Genomic DNA, 13770 nt, shown 5'->3' on the forward strand with positions numbered 1-13770 from the left:
GAGAGAACAACTTTGGAAAAGGATCTTCAAAAATGGGGTTCTGAAGATAAACGTAGACAGTTAATTATAAAACTTCAGTTCAATACATTATAAACATAGGACGGAAAAAGCAATTACAAGAACAAAACTGATATTACAAATTAAATGAGAGATTACACAAAGTACTTGTTTGGCAATTAAAAACAGTGCAAATATTGAGAACAATTAATGCAATTAAAAATGAGACTAATGTTATTACATAAGCCTCAGGTAATAAATGAACCCTTTAGGAATTTTTATATGAAATTGTATACTTCAAAATCTTTGAAAGATGAAAATAAAATAGATGTCTATTACAGATGACTGCCTACATTATGTTTGGAAGAGCAAACTGAGTTGAGTGCTCCCTTTACTCGGTAGTAAAGGAAGCCTTGACTTCAGTACAAAATAATAAATTTGCAGGAGAGAATGGATTTTATAAAGAATTTAAAGATTTATTAATCCCTATTTTTATGGGAATATTAGAACAGACTTTGGAAACACACTCTCCCAGAAACCTTTTCAATGGCAATAATTAGTGATACCAAAAAAAGACAGAGTCCCTTTAAAGCGTTCATCCTAGAGATCCATTTTATTACCAAATGTAGGTTATAAAATTGTTGCAAAAATTTTAGTGAATAGAATGACTAAATTGTTACCTAAATTAATAAATATGGATCAGGTTTTATGAAAAAGAGACAGTCGGATAAGAATGTAATTAGGTTACTTAGCAAGCTGGTCCCAGCAGTCTCTGTGCTCATGTGGGGTGGGTGAGCTGCCACAGTTATACAGACCATGATGCTGGAAATATAAAGGCAAGATAATAGTGGTGGAGAGAGAAACCAAATTACAATTTCAAGCCAGTTCTGATAAAAGCCATTGATTTGAAATTGTTATCCTTGCACCTCCTCTTTCTTATTAGATCAAATGCTGGTTGACCTGTTGAATACTAATTGCAATTTAAAATTTTTCCATGGGCAAGATTTGTTCTAGGTATGGCAATATTATTTTTATGACTTGAATATTCACAGAATAATAATGTTAATGTTTTCTCTATTGAATGCGTTTTTAGTCCCTGAACCAAATAATGAGTATTCAGATACCAATTATCAAGTACAGAATGCCCTCAAAGACCATTATCTATAGTTAAATCCATTTGCCATTCAGCAAGTTGCAAAGATCCCTTTAAACAACAAAAAATATTCCCAAGTTTCTAGTCTCAATGCATAACTGGATGTAATCAGCAACAATTATTACAAAGTGATTCCATTAGATACATTTGAACAATGCAACTCAAAATTCATTCCACTAGATCTACATAAATTTTAAGTGCTTGCTCAGAACTTTTCTATATTCTCTCCCCATGACCCTTAGTTCCTTGCTCTTGCATATATTGACCTACCTCTATCTTAAATCTTTCTAATTATTTGGCTACACATGGGGGAAAAGAATTCGAGAAATTCAGTCTGCTTTGAAAGAAATAGTTTCTATGCACTTCAGATTGAAAATGTCTGCATCTTATTATGTAGCAATATCTCCTTGTTCATGACACTCCCACTAATTCAAACCTTTCTGACTGACCTTCTGAAAGGACAGAAGATGGTTAGAAGGAGCGCAAGAAATCCAGAAACTCCCTAATAACAATGACATGTATGGATCCTTCAACACTGTCAAGCCATCAATAGTCTAAACAACAAAGGTCCATCCCAATAAGTGCCAAAAAGAAAAGACAACTTACCAAGAATAGAGAGTGATATCAGACACTGGCAGGAGCAATTTAAAGGATTCATCAATTGAGATTCTTAAGACCAATGTTCTTCACTTAATCTGAGAGCAAACTATTTGACCCAGACCAACAAGAAACCAAACTCGTACAGTTACCTTATTACATCTCCTCATACCCTGTCCACATAAGGATTCTATTCCTTTCTCTCAATTCCTCTTCCTCTGTTTCAACATTGTCTTCCATTGTTCCTCTGTTGACTTCCATTCCAAAACATCCAAGGTGTCCTCCTTCAAGAAACATGGCTTCTCATCTACTGCCATCAACTCATTGTTTACCCACATCTCCTCTTTTTTCTGCACATCTTCCCTGGCCCCTTCCACCCTGAGACACAACAAGGACAGGATTCCCTTGTCATCACCTACCAGCCCTCCTTCACCTGCAACCAACAAATCATCCTCTGCAATTTCCACCACCTACTACATGATTCTACCACCAGACACATCTTTCCTGTCTCCTCCCCTCCCCACTTTCAGCAGAGATCACCCCTCTGGGTCTCTCTCATCCACTCATCCCTTTCTGTTAATCTTTTCTCAGTACCAACCTCTGTGATTGCAATAAATTATACTCTTTCATCCACACCTCCTCCCTCACCACTACTCAGGGCCCTAAACAATCCTTCCAAGTGAAGCAACACTTCACGTGAATCTGCAGGGATCATACACTCCCTCTAGTGCTCCCATTATGATCCTCCTCTACAGCAGAGAGACTAGACATAGACTGGGAGATTATTTCGTTGTGCACCTTCACTCTGTCTTCTGCAATAACGGGGACTTTCCAGTGGGTAAACATTTTAATTCCACACACCATTCCCATGCCAACATGTTTATCTATTGCCTCATTAATTGCCAAATTGAGGCTATCTGCAAATTGGAGGAACAACACCTAACAACAACTGGGCACTCTGCAACCACACAGCATTACATTGACCTTCAGTTTCCATTGGACCCTCCCCCTTAGACTCTGTCTTTTCCTATCCCTTCTCTTTTTATCCAGCTTCCACCCCTTCCTTTTCCACCTAGAGAAGTACTCCTTTCCCATATCACCTCAGCCCTTTTCATTCTCTTCTACTCTCCCTCCCATATCATTCTATGTCTGTTTACCTGTTGGTCTGCCTTCCTCCCTCCTCTACTTTCTTCCCCTACCTTTTTATTCAGATACCTACCTGTTTTTTGCTCAGACCTTAACAAAGGGTTGGTAGCATTTTATTTCCTATAAATGCATTACTTACTGAATTTCTCCAGAACTTTTATGCATTGCATGACAACTGCAGAATCTGTAGACTTTCCTGTTTAACCTTCAGTAGTGTTACAAGCCCAAAGGACCCCAAGACCCAGCAGCAATAGATATTCACCATGACAAATGGTTACTTAAACAAAAGTTGTTTTTAATTATCTTTAAACATGAAAATAGAATCAAACTTTAACTTATCACTAACTTAACTACCCAATTTAACCCCCCTCTAATTCTAAGATCACATGTATGTGATATGTGTGTGTGTAAATTTAAGAAAAGTTCTTTGGTTCACAGTTCAATGTCACTTCTCATTCTTCCAAGTTCTCTGTTTGCAGGCAATTCTTATACTGTGCACAGAATTTAACATGTATAAACTTCACCAGCCTTTGGTGCTCGAAAGATAAATGTTTACCATTCAGGAAGGTTCTCATAGGTTTGCAGAGTTGTTCCAGGATTTCCACAACTGAGGTACCACCATTAGTCACCTCAATGTCTTGCTGACGAAACTTGCCCCATCGGGGTTCTCCAGATAGTTCTTTCAGGCTATCACAGAGTTCCTTTCTGTTTTGCTTATTCCAAGTGAAACATCAGACAGAGAACACTTCCAGCCATCTGCCACTCTGGAGCTTGTTTCAGTTTAAACAAGCTTCTCCTGGCTGACAGTTTCAGCTGTGTCTCTCTCTACATCTGAGATTTAAACTGCCAGCCATGTTCTTCTCTTTCTCTCACTTGCAAAACCCCCTCCTTCTCCAGCAAACAATAGGAATTAGTCTTCTGCTTCTATCTGCTGTTTTAGATAAACAATAACCTCTTAATAACCTTTCTGTGAAGAGATATGAGGAGTCAGTCTGTCTCTTGCTGTGGCTTTTAAAAACAACACTCCATTCATTCATGACATCATTTCATTTAGCACCTACTTGTGAAATGGGCATAGCATTCTCCATAGTTTCTGTAAAGTTACTGAATATGAATTCTTCAGTATTTCAAATAAGTTGTTTTAAAGTGTGCGTGTATATATGTAACCTATTCTAATTTTACCAATTTATCTACCCAAAATATTTCCAAATATTCCATCACAGAAGTGGAACTAATTTACAGATTAATGGGAAACAATTTAGCCTGTAGAACCACAGCTTCAAAATAAGGTAGCTTCACGCTCAGATTTTTGAGCCTGGGTAGGCAAACAATCCAAACATATAGTGTCTTCCATAATGTTTGGGACAAAGACACTTTTATTTTCCTTTATTTGCCCCTGTGTTCCACAGTTTCACATTTATAATCAAACAATTCACATGTAATTAAAATGCACATTCCAGATTATTTTCAAGGTTATTTGTATATATTTTGGTTTAATCGTGTAGAAATGACATACTTTATACATACTTCCCCCGTTTCAGAGCATCATAATTTTGGGACATTTGGCTTCAGAGATGTTTGTGAGTACTCATGTTTCATTGGTGCAGGCATAAGAGAGCAAGGCTTGCTTCTTAGCTTTTGATCACCTTTAGAGCCTGTAGTTGCCATTTGTCAACATGAGAAAGAGTTGTGCAGTCAAATAAGCCATTATGGTTCTGAAAAACAAGAATAGAATGGTAAGAGACATCACCCAAATCTTAGGATTACCAAAATCTACTGTTTGGAACATCATTAAGAAGAAGGAGAGAAGTGATAAGCTTGGTAATTGCAAAGGGACTTATCTTTCATGGAAGACCTCCACTGCTGATCATTTGTAAACCATGGCAAAGGTGTTGTGCTTTATATCTTGGCCAGTTCCTTTACCACTCCACGTTTTGCTCTAGCCATCACTCTGATACAGTTAATCCTTGTCTCATCTGTCCACAAGACACTTTTTTCAGAATTTTGCAGGCTCTTTTAAATACTTCTTGGCAAACTGCAATTTGACCATCCTGTTTGTGGTAACAAGTGGTTTGAATCTTGCAATTTAGCTTCTGTATTTCTTTTCATGAATGCTTCTGTGGACAATGGTCATTAACACATCCACACCTGCCTTCTAAAGAATATTTCTGATCTGTCGGATATATGTCTGTGAATTTTTCTTCATTATGATGAGAATTCTTCTTTCGTTAGCAGTGGACGTCTTCTTGAGAATACCAGTCCCTTTGCAATTACTGAGCTCTTTCTTCTTGATGATGCTCTGAACTGTTGATTTTGGTAATCCTAAGGTTTAGCCAATGTTTCTTACTGTTTATTCTTGATTTTTCAGTCTCATAATAGCTTCTTTAACTTTCATTGTCCTTGTATTGAAACATGGCAACCACAGACTCCAAAGTGATCAAAAATTCAGAAGCAAGCCTAGCTCTCTTATACTTGCACCAATGAAGCAATTAAACATGTGGTGATATGTAATTACACCACTAGGTCACCAGGGGTCATCCCGGTGACCTTGTATATAAAGCAATCCAGAGCTACAGTCTAGTCTTCCAGGTTCGTCTTGCAGAGAGACAAGACCTCTTAGTGTACATATTGGTTTATTAAAGCTGACTTATACTCACAATGCTTTTCTGGTTATTGTCAGTACAAAACATACTTGAATACTTGAACACATCTGTGAAGCCAAATGTCCCAAACATTATGGTTCCCTGAAATGAGGGGACTATGTATAAAAAGGGCTGTAATTTCTGCATGGTCAAATCAAAATGTATACAAATTGAATAAATCTGGCATGTACACTTTAATTACATGTGAATTGTTTGATACAGATTTAAAACTGTGGAGCAACAGAGACAAATAAAGGGGGGTGGGGAGACGTGTCTTGGTCCTGAACATTATGGAGGGCCCTGTCGAACAACTTGAGGGGCCGCCTTTGAAATAACATTTTGATGCAAGTTCATATGTCCCTGAATGTGGCAACACAAGACAATAAAGTGGTCATGAAGGCAGTGAAGTCGGTGCGCAGATTGTGCAATCAGGGGAGGTGGTAGAAGCAGATACAAGCCACAGATAAGATATATGTAAATAGGTACATGAACAGCCAAATCATGGAGGAATATAGATTACATGCAGGCAGATGAGAGTAGTTAGAACTGCCATCACATTTGGAACAGGTATCATGGGTCAAAGTGCCTGTTCCAATGATGTACTATTCAATGTTCCAAATACTGGATGATTTATAATTTATGACTAAACAAACAACTAATCCACAAGAGGGCAGCAACTATTTTATTGCTAAAGAGACATAGAAAATGCAAAATCAGAATAAAGTATTATCATATTTTCCTATGTCAAGCTTTCAATTTTGGAGTGACTGAATCCAGTCCTAAGGAGAATATTTCTGATCTCTTTCTTGTATATCAAAATTAATTGAATGCAAAAGATAAGGCATGGTTAGTGTAGCAGTTAGCACAATGCTGTTAAAGCGTCAGTGATTGGAAACAGAGTTTGAAACCCACACTGTCTCTAAAGAGTTTATATGTTCTCCCCAAGTCTGCATGGGTTTTCTTTGGCGGCTCTAATTTCAATCTCTTTAATTCAACAAACCAAACTCTGTGACTGCTGCTTTATGTAGCTTTAATTTGTTGATAAAAATGGATACACATTTTGCATAGCTTCGCATTATGACTTCATAATGATGAGTAACAAAACATTTACTGTAAAATGATACAAAAGATATTGATAAACAAATTTAAAGAGACAAAAGAAAATCAAACAAAAATTTCTCATGCTCACACTTCCTCTACATCCTGAAGAATAATGAGCAAGTCATTAGTCTGGGTGAATATTATGGCATATTACATCATAGTCGCTATAGTTACACTACAAACAATAGTTCTCTTAAAGAGATAGGCACAAATTAACTAAAAGTTAAAAAAAACAAGGTTTTAACCTTTACATTCTGGCTGCTAATTAGTATAATAGGCATTAATGGTTAATATATAATAATTACTGTTACAGATACACAAGTAAATAAAGTAAGTATAAGATTAGAAATCAAAATGTTCAGCTTTCTGTAAAAGACAGATTTTAGTAATAGGTCAATTTAAGTAACCAATCTTGGTTTTAATCCACACTTGCCAAACTGTATTCATGCTTTTCCCCAGCAACCAAGATTTTTTTGGTGAACGATCATCCATGATAATTACAATATCTCTGCATACTAAATTGTGTTTAGCTTTAGACCATTTTGCAATTCTTTTAGTAACAAAACATATACTTTAATCCATCTTTTCCAAAAGTAAATCTGCAATAACTTGCACTTGTTTCCATCTGCATCTTGGATAAATATTTTTCTTTCTGAAATTGATCTGGAGGCATCAAAGGCTTAGATTTAAGAAGTAAGAGATGATTTGGTGTAAGAGCCTTGATGTCATTTGAATCAACAGAATTTTTTGTTATTGGACGACTATTTAAAATAGCTTCAATTTTGCACAAAACGGTCTGAAGATTGTTATCACTGAGTATTTGACTATTCAAAATGGAACTAAGAATTTTTCTGATTGATCTAATCATTCTTTCCCAACACACATCCATGATGTTATCTTGTAGGTGGGTTAAACATCCAATTAATTTCTGAAGTAGTGAATCATGAATTTAATGTTGATTCCAATCTTGTATTGCTTTTCATAACTCTACTTGAGCTCCTATAAGGTTAGATCCATTATCAGAACATAATTCTTTTACTTGACCATGTCTGGCGATAAAACATCGATGAGCATTGATAAAAGAGTCTGTATCAAGCAATGACGCTACTTCAATATGAATTTCTCTGTGGTCAAAGAGGTAAAAATAACTTTGTATCATTTTTCAATACTTCTTCCTCATTTTACTTGCAAAGGACCATAATAATCAACTCCCACGTATAGGGATTCAACAAGTGAAACTCTGTCTTGTGGCAAATCTGCCTTTTCTTTCCCCTCCCCTCTTTTTCTGTCTTTACAGTTCTTTCACCCATATAGCCATGCCATCCCTCCCTCCCCCTCATTACTGCTGTCCTCTCCTTTCTCCGCCTATCATCTCCTGCCTTGTCATCCCTTGCCCCCCCCCCCCACTCTTTTGTTCAGACACTTGCCAGCATTTTCTCTTACTTTGATGAAGGGCTCAAGACCGAAATATCACTTATGTATCTTTGGTACATACAGGTGTCTTGGGTAAACTTGTACCTCTCACTTTGTTCGTTTTAGATTGATCACAGTGTTTGAGCTACCGAAAGAAAATAGACACACACACTGAGAGCAATTCAGATTATACAAATGTTTATTACAAATTCAAAAGCTGATTTCACACTACAATATGCAAGCCCTTCCCAACTATACTTATCAACGCTTGGACTGGTCCCAACTGCCAAAGCGAGACAACGACTGCACACTTGTAGTAGATTGTCAGGGCGCCGGTAACAGCTTCTCCACCTCCCCTGACCGGGACGTTGGCTGGACTCTAGAAGTTCTTCTTCTTGCTAAGAGATGTTGCCACCTCTCGGAGAGTCTCAAACTTCAGCAGCAGGACCATGGCTTATATTACCCAAAAACTGCTTACCCAAGCACCTATTCCCAGCACAGCAAGAAAGATAAGCGAGCAAGCTAGCATGCTAGGTTTCTATCGAATAACATAATTTTCAGCTGATCACTTTGAATACAATGGTTTATTTTGCATTAAGGCTAGGCCTCTGACAGTCTGTGACCAAAACATGCAGGAAGATTAAATGTTCTTGGTACACAGATGTCCTTTCTTCAGATAACAGCATTTCTGGCCCCTCGGTGGAATTTAGCTTATGTCTGCTGATTCTAAAAAAACAAGCAGGTTCTCAGCCTTTCAGAAGCAAAAGCTGAAAAGTAAAAACACGCAGGTTCTCAGCCTTGCAGAACCAAGAGCTGCAAATTAAAAATAACAAGCAGGTAAGAATCTTCCATGACACAGGACACCGTCTGACTTGTTTCTCCAGTATTTTGTGTTTTTACTTCAACTAGAAGCTTATTACTTTGTAATGAGATCAATGCTTCCCTCACCTCTATTGGGGTGAAGTGGGCACCCTATTCTCTTTGCTCTTCCAAATGTAATTTTGGTAAATTTAATTGTGACAAAAAATTATCTATTTTACTATCATCATTTTGAGATTCTGTCATAAATTTGTATAAAATTGTTTACAATTTTCATTAATTCTTGAGATTTATGTAATTAAATTAAGATTATATTCATTAGCAATAATCATTCTCAATACTTGTTCTTTTTTTAATTGTCATGAAAGAACCTTGTGTGCTCTCTCACATAATTCATAATATCTATTTAGTTCTCATTATCTCTTTCTCTGTTCTATATGTTTGTAAAATATTGTATTGAAGTTTCTTATTAATTAGTCATCAGTTTCTCTTCATTAATTTTTCTTTGCAAATCTTTTTCCAAATTTGTTATCTCTCTCTCCAATTGTTCTATCTCTTTCATATAATAATTTTTTATTTTAGAAGTATAACTTATTTTTAGATCTCTTAAATATGCTTTCATTGCGTCCCATAAAATAAATTTATTATTAACTGAATTAGAGTTGTTCTCAAAAAAGAATCTTATTTGATATCTAACAAAATCATGAAAGTATTTCCTTTTTAAAAAAAATAGAATTAAATCTCCATCTGTAAACCGATTCTTCTTTGTCCAACATTGTTACTGTCAATAACAAGGAGAGGGATCAGATAATATTTTTGCCTTATAATCTGCTTGTTGAATTCTACCCTGAAGTTGTGCAGATACTTAAAAAAAAAACCCAAATTTATCCTGGATTAAAAATCACATCTTTTGGAATAAAAAGAATAATATCTTTCTCTTAGATGTATTCTTCTCCATGAGTCTATTACATTTAAATCGTTCATTAACAACAATGTGGTCTTAGCTGCTTTTGTCCTTGTTATTGATCCTGTTGATCTATCTAGAACTTGATCTGAACAAAAATGAAAGTCTCCACCTATTAATATATTGTTATATGTATTTGTTAAGTTAAGAAATGCTTCTTGTATAAATTTTTATCATCTACGTTAACCATATAACCATTTACGGAGCGGAAGGTGTATATATGTTCATAAGTGTCTAATATTCCAAAAAAAATTGACAATGTACCGTAACATATCTCCCTGCAGGATCAGTTATTACATTTTGTATTTTAACCAGAAGAGTCCTGCTTATTAAAATTGCTGCTCTCCTTGCTTTTGAATTAAATGAGGAAGCTGCAACATATCCTACCCAATCTCTTTTTAACTTCTGATACTCTTTTGCAATTAAATGAGTTTCTTACAAAAATGCTATATCTACTTTCATTTCTTAATATGTGCCAATATATTATTTTCTTTTCAAGCCTGTTAATATTAAAACTTAAAGTATTTAATATTTTACTCATTAATATTTTTTCATCAATTTCAAACAATACTTCCCCTACACCTCTCTCCTCAGAATTCCTTGGTATTTCAAATCTCTATTATCTATCATGTTAAAACATGTCAATTTTTTCAATCCATGTAGAAAAGAGAAAGAAAAACAAATATTTTGTCCTTTTAATTCAGAATTCCAATATCAGTAACTTTTTGCTTTCAAAAGGAAATGGCAAAAATCAATCATTTGTTTCCATGGGTGTTGCTTTGTTCAGTAATTTATTTAAAAAATGAACTATCAATGGTTCTCAACCTTTTTTATTTCCACTCACATACCACGTTAAGTATTCCCTATGCCATAGGTGCTCTGTGATTAGTAAGGGATTGCTTAAGGTGGTATGTGAGTGGAAAGAAAAAGGTTGAAAACCACTGTTTTAATCGTACCTAATTGACTCGTTATGTGCACAGTTTCATAACTTGAAAGGAAATGGACCATAACCTCCCACCTGAGAGTTCTCCCAGCTTCCCAGTTATGATTAATTGATTCAGGGTCTCATCAGGAAATATTAACAATCACTTTTGCTTCCAAAGGTGTTGCTTGACCCATAGTGTTTTTTTCCCCCACCAGTATTTTTTTGGTCTGTGTAGAATTGGTATGGCAACTAAGAAACCTGCTTAATGGGAGGCAGTGGGTATTTGCCTGGCAGGTTCTCTTCACAGTGATCTGCTTTGCAACATTTTTTTATTTACCATCTGTAAAAATAACTGGAGCAATGTTTCAATCACAGTAATTATGTTTGCAGATAACACAGTCAATTAAGAAGGTTTAGAAGTGTGGAGTAGGTGGCTAACAGAGTTATGCAAGGTGCTTTACATGGGTTACCATAATGTGAAATTGAAATGAAGGAGATCAGAGGCTCATGATTAGCAATAAATGGAGACTATTAACAAGAATGTCATCTGTCAGTAATTAGAGCAAATTCGATGTTACTGGATGGTCAAGGATAATGTGGTTCTGAAATGGTGAGTTTAATCATGTATAAATCATTGTTTCGAGCATGTAACAATACATTCTGTTTGCCACTGTTTTAATATAGACAGATGAACTGAGACCATTAAAATTTAAGAAAAAATAATAACTAAAGATAAATTAAATCCCATATGAACAACATGAACATGTCTAGAATAAAACTGGGAAAACAGATGCGATAATTTATTGCAAGGAACCAGGTGGCATCGGATTAACTGAACCATATTCAGACTGACTTGATTTGGGTAGACAGTATTAATTCTAACAGGAAGAACTGAAAAAAACAAAGAATTGATGTTAAAATGTATTGATGCTTGGTCGGAAACTTTTCAACAGGATCTTTGAAATGATCAGCATCTCTCAGTTAGAATGAGACAGCCAGGAGCAACATAGGAGCACATCTACACCAGGTTCTCTCTCCTCCTTACGTGGTTACTTGATTTGGAAATATGTTGATATTGTCATTTACAGGATCAGAATCTAGGAGCTTTTGAGCTAACAAATCTGTGAAATGCTTCAGCAAATAGATTACAGCTACTGAAGAACCCAACTCATCACACCCTTAAGGTGAATAAAGTATTGATGATGTTGAATGAAGAAAGGTGTGAGGAAACACTTGGGGTGTATAAATCTCAACACATGCCATTGGAGCTAATGGTCTGCTTCTATCCTGCTATCTCACAGTACAGGAAAGAAACTAGAATGGATAGAAGATTGGATGACTTGCAGAAGGCAAAGAGTGTAAATAAAGAGGGCCTTTTCTGTCTGTCCATAGGGGTCGGTATTGAGTCCACTACTTTTCACATTATATAATATTGATTTAGATTATGGAATTGATAGCTTTGTGACAAAATTTACAAATGATATGAAGATATGTGGAAGGGAAGGTAGTATTAAGGAAGCAGAAAGTCTTGGATAGGTTGAGAGAATGGGCAAAGAAGGGATATGAAATACATCTTTGGGAAGTATCTGGGAGAAGGAATAAAGTATCAAGACTATTTTTGAAATGAGGAGAGAATTCTGAAAGCGGAGGTCCAAAGGGTCTTGGGAGTCCTAGTGCAGGATTCCCTGAATGTTAACTTGCAGGTTGAGTTGGTCATAAGTAATGTTGGCATTCATTTCGAAAGGACTAGAATATAAAAGCAATGATTTAAAGCTGAGGTTTTGTAAGGCATTGGACAGACCACATTGGGAATATTGTGGGCACTTTTGGGTTCCATTTCTGAGAAAGGGTGTACATTTACTTAAATGGAAGATAAACTGAGGATGGTTTATTTCACCTCCATTTTAATTAATATTATTATGGAAATAATTTGACTAAGGATTGTGTGTCTTTAAATAAATGTTTTTTTTTAAATTGTGTTATTTAATGTTAAAATGTATCACAATGCAATTACTCTCATGGGAGAAAGGAAAAGTAGTAACTTGGTTTCTCAGAAAATCTCTAACGTAAATATCTAAAAAAAATGGAAATTAGGGAGATTAAATTTAAGTGACAAATGCTCAAAAGTCATAAAACAGCCATCAACAAATAAGTGATACCCTTTTATCTCCATTTATGAAAAACACAATCAAGGCAAGATGGAGGGAAAAAAGAAATTATTAATAATCTGAATGGATAAAGAAAAACCTTTCTGTTCTAAATGGCCCCTGAATTGAAACCAAATTCATAATGAATTTTTAACTACAGAACATTTATTCACCTTTACCAATGAAAACAGAAGGGAAGCACCAAGTAGTGTAGCCAGAGCAAATTTATTGAAACCTTTCAGTGCCATGGATGCTCATTCTGGTCAGTTTGATTAATAGGAATCATATCTATGAATAAAATTAACTGTGCTTGGGAGAGCAACTTACAAACTATTATTTCCAAGGATATATAGATAAAGTGTTTAAAATTTGTCCATTTCTCTTCCATTTGTACACATCATTCACTTATTCGATTCAAGATAATACATAGAGCACATTTATCCAAAGATAAATTTGCTAAGATTTTTCCTACTATCAACCCTTTATGTGACAGATGCTGTAATGGGGTTGCTTCCTTATATTATATGTTTTGGTTCTTTTCAGCATTAGATTACTACTGGAAGGAAAGTTTTAATACATTTTCCCATATTTTCTCAGTTACTATTCAACCTCATCCCATTACAGCTTTATTTGGTATGGGGATAGAGAACAGTTGATTATCAGTGTTGGATTGCCATGTGATAGCTTTTGCCACTTTAATGGCCAGAGATCTATTTTGCTAAGATTTAAGAACTCGATTCTTCCCCATTATGCAAAATGAATGACCCAAACCTTATCATGCTTAGACCTCGAGGAGATTAGATGTAATGTTTTAGAAGTTAAGTTTGTTAAAATGTGGAACACTTGAATGGAATATTTTCTTTCTT

The 13770-nt window shown here is 35.5% G+C and overlaps 1 protein-coding gene across 1 annotated transcript in view; it reads left to right on the forward strand.

Moving 5' to 3' along the window:
- calb1 (calbindin 1) overlaps nucleotides 1-13770 on the forward strand; it is a 65773-nt gene that overhangs the window by 32486 nt on the left and 19517 nt on the right. The window lies entirely within an intron of this gene.

Source organism: Narcine bancroftii, chromosome 2 (assembly GCF_036971445.1).
Source record: "Narcine bancroftii isolate sNarBan1 chromosome 2, sNarBan1.hap1, whole genome shotgun sequence".
NCBI lineage: Eukaryota > Metazoa > Chordata > Chondrichthyes > Torpediniformes > Narcinidae > Narcine > Narcine bancroftii.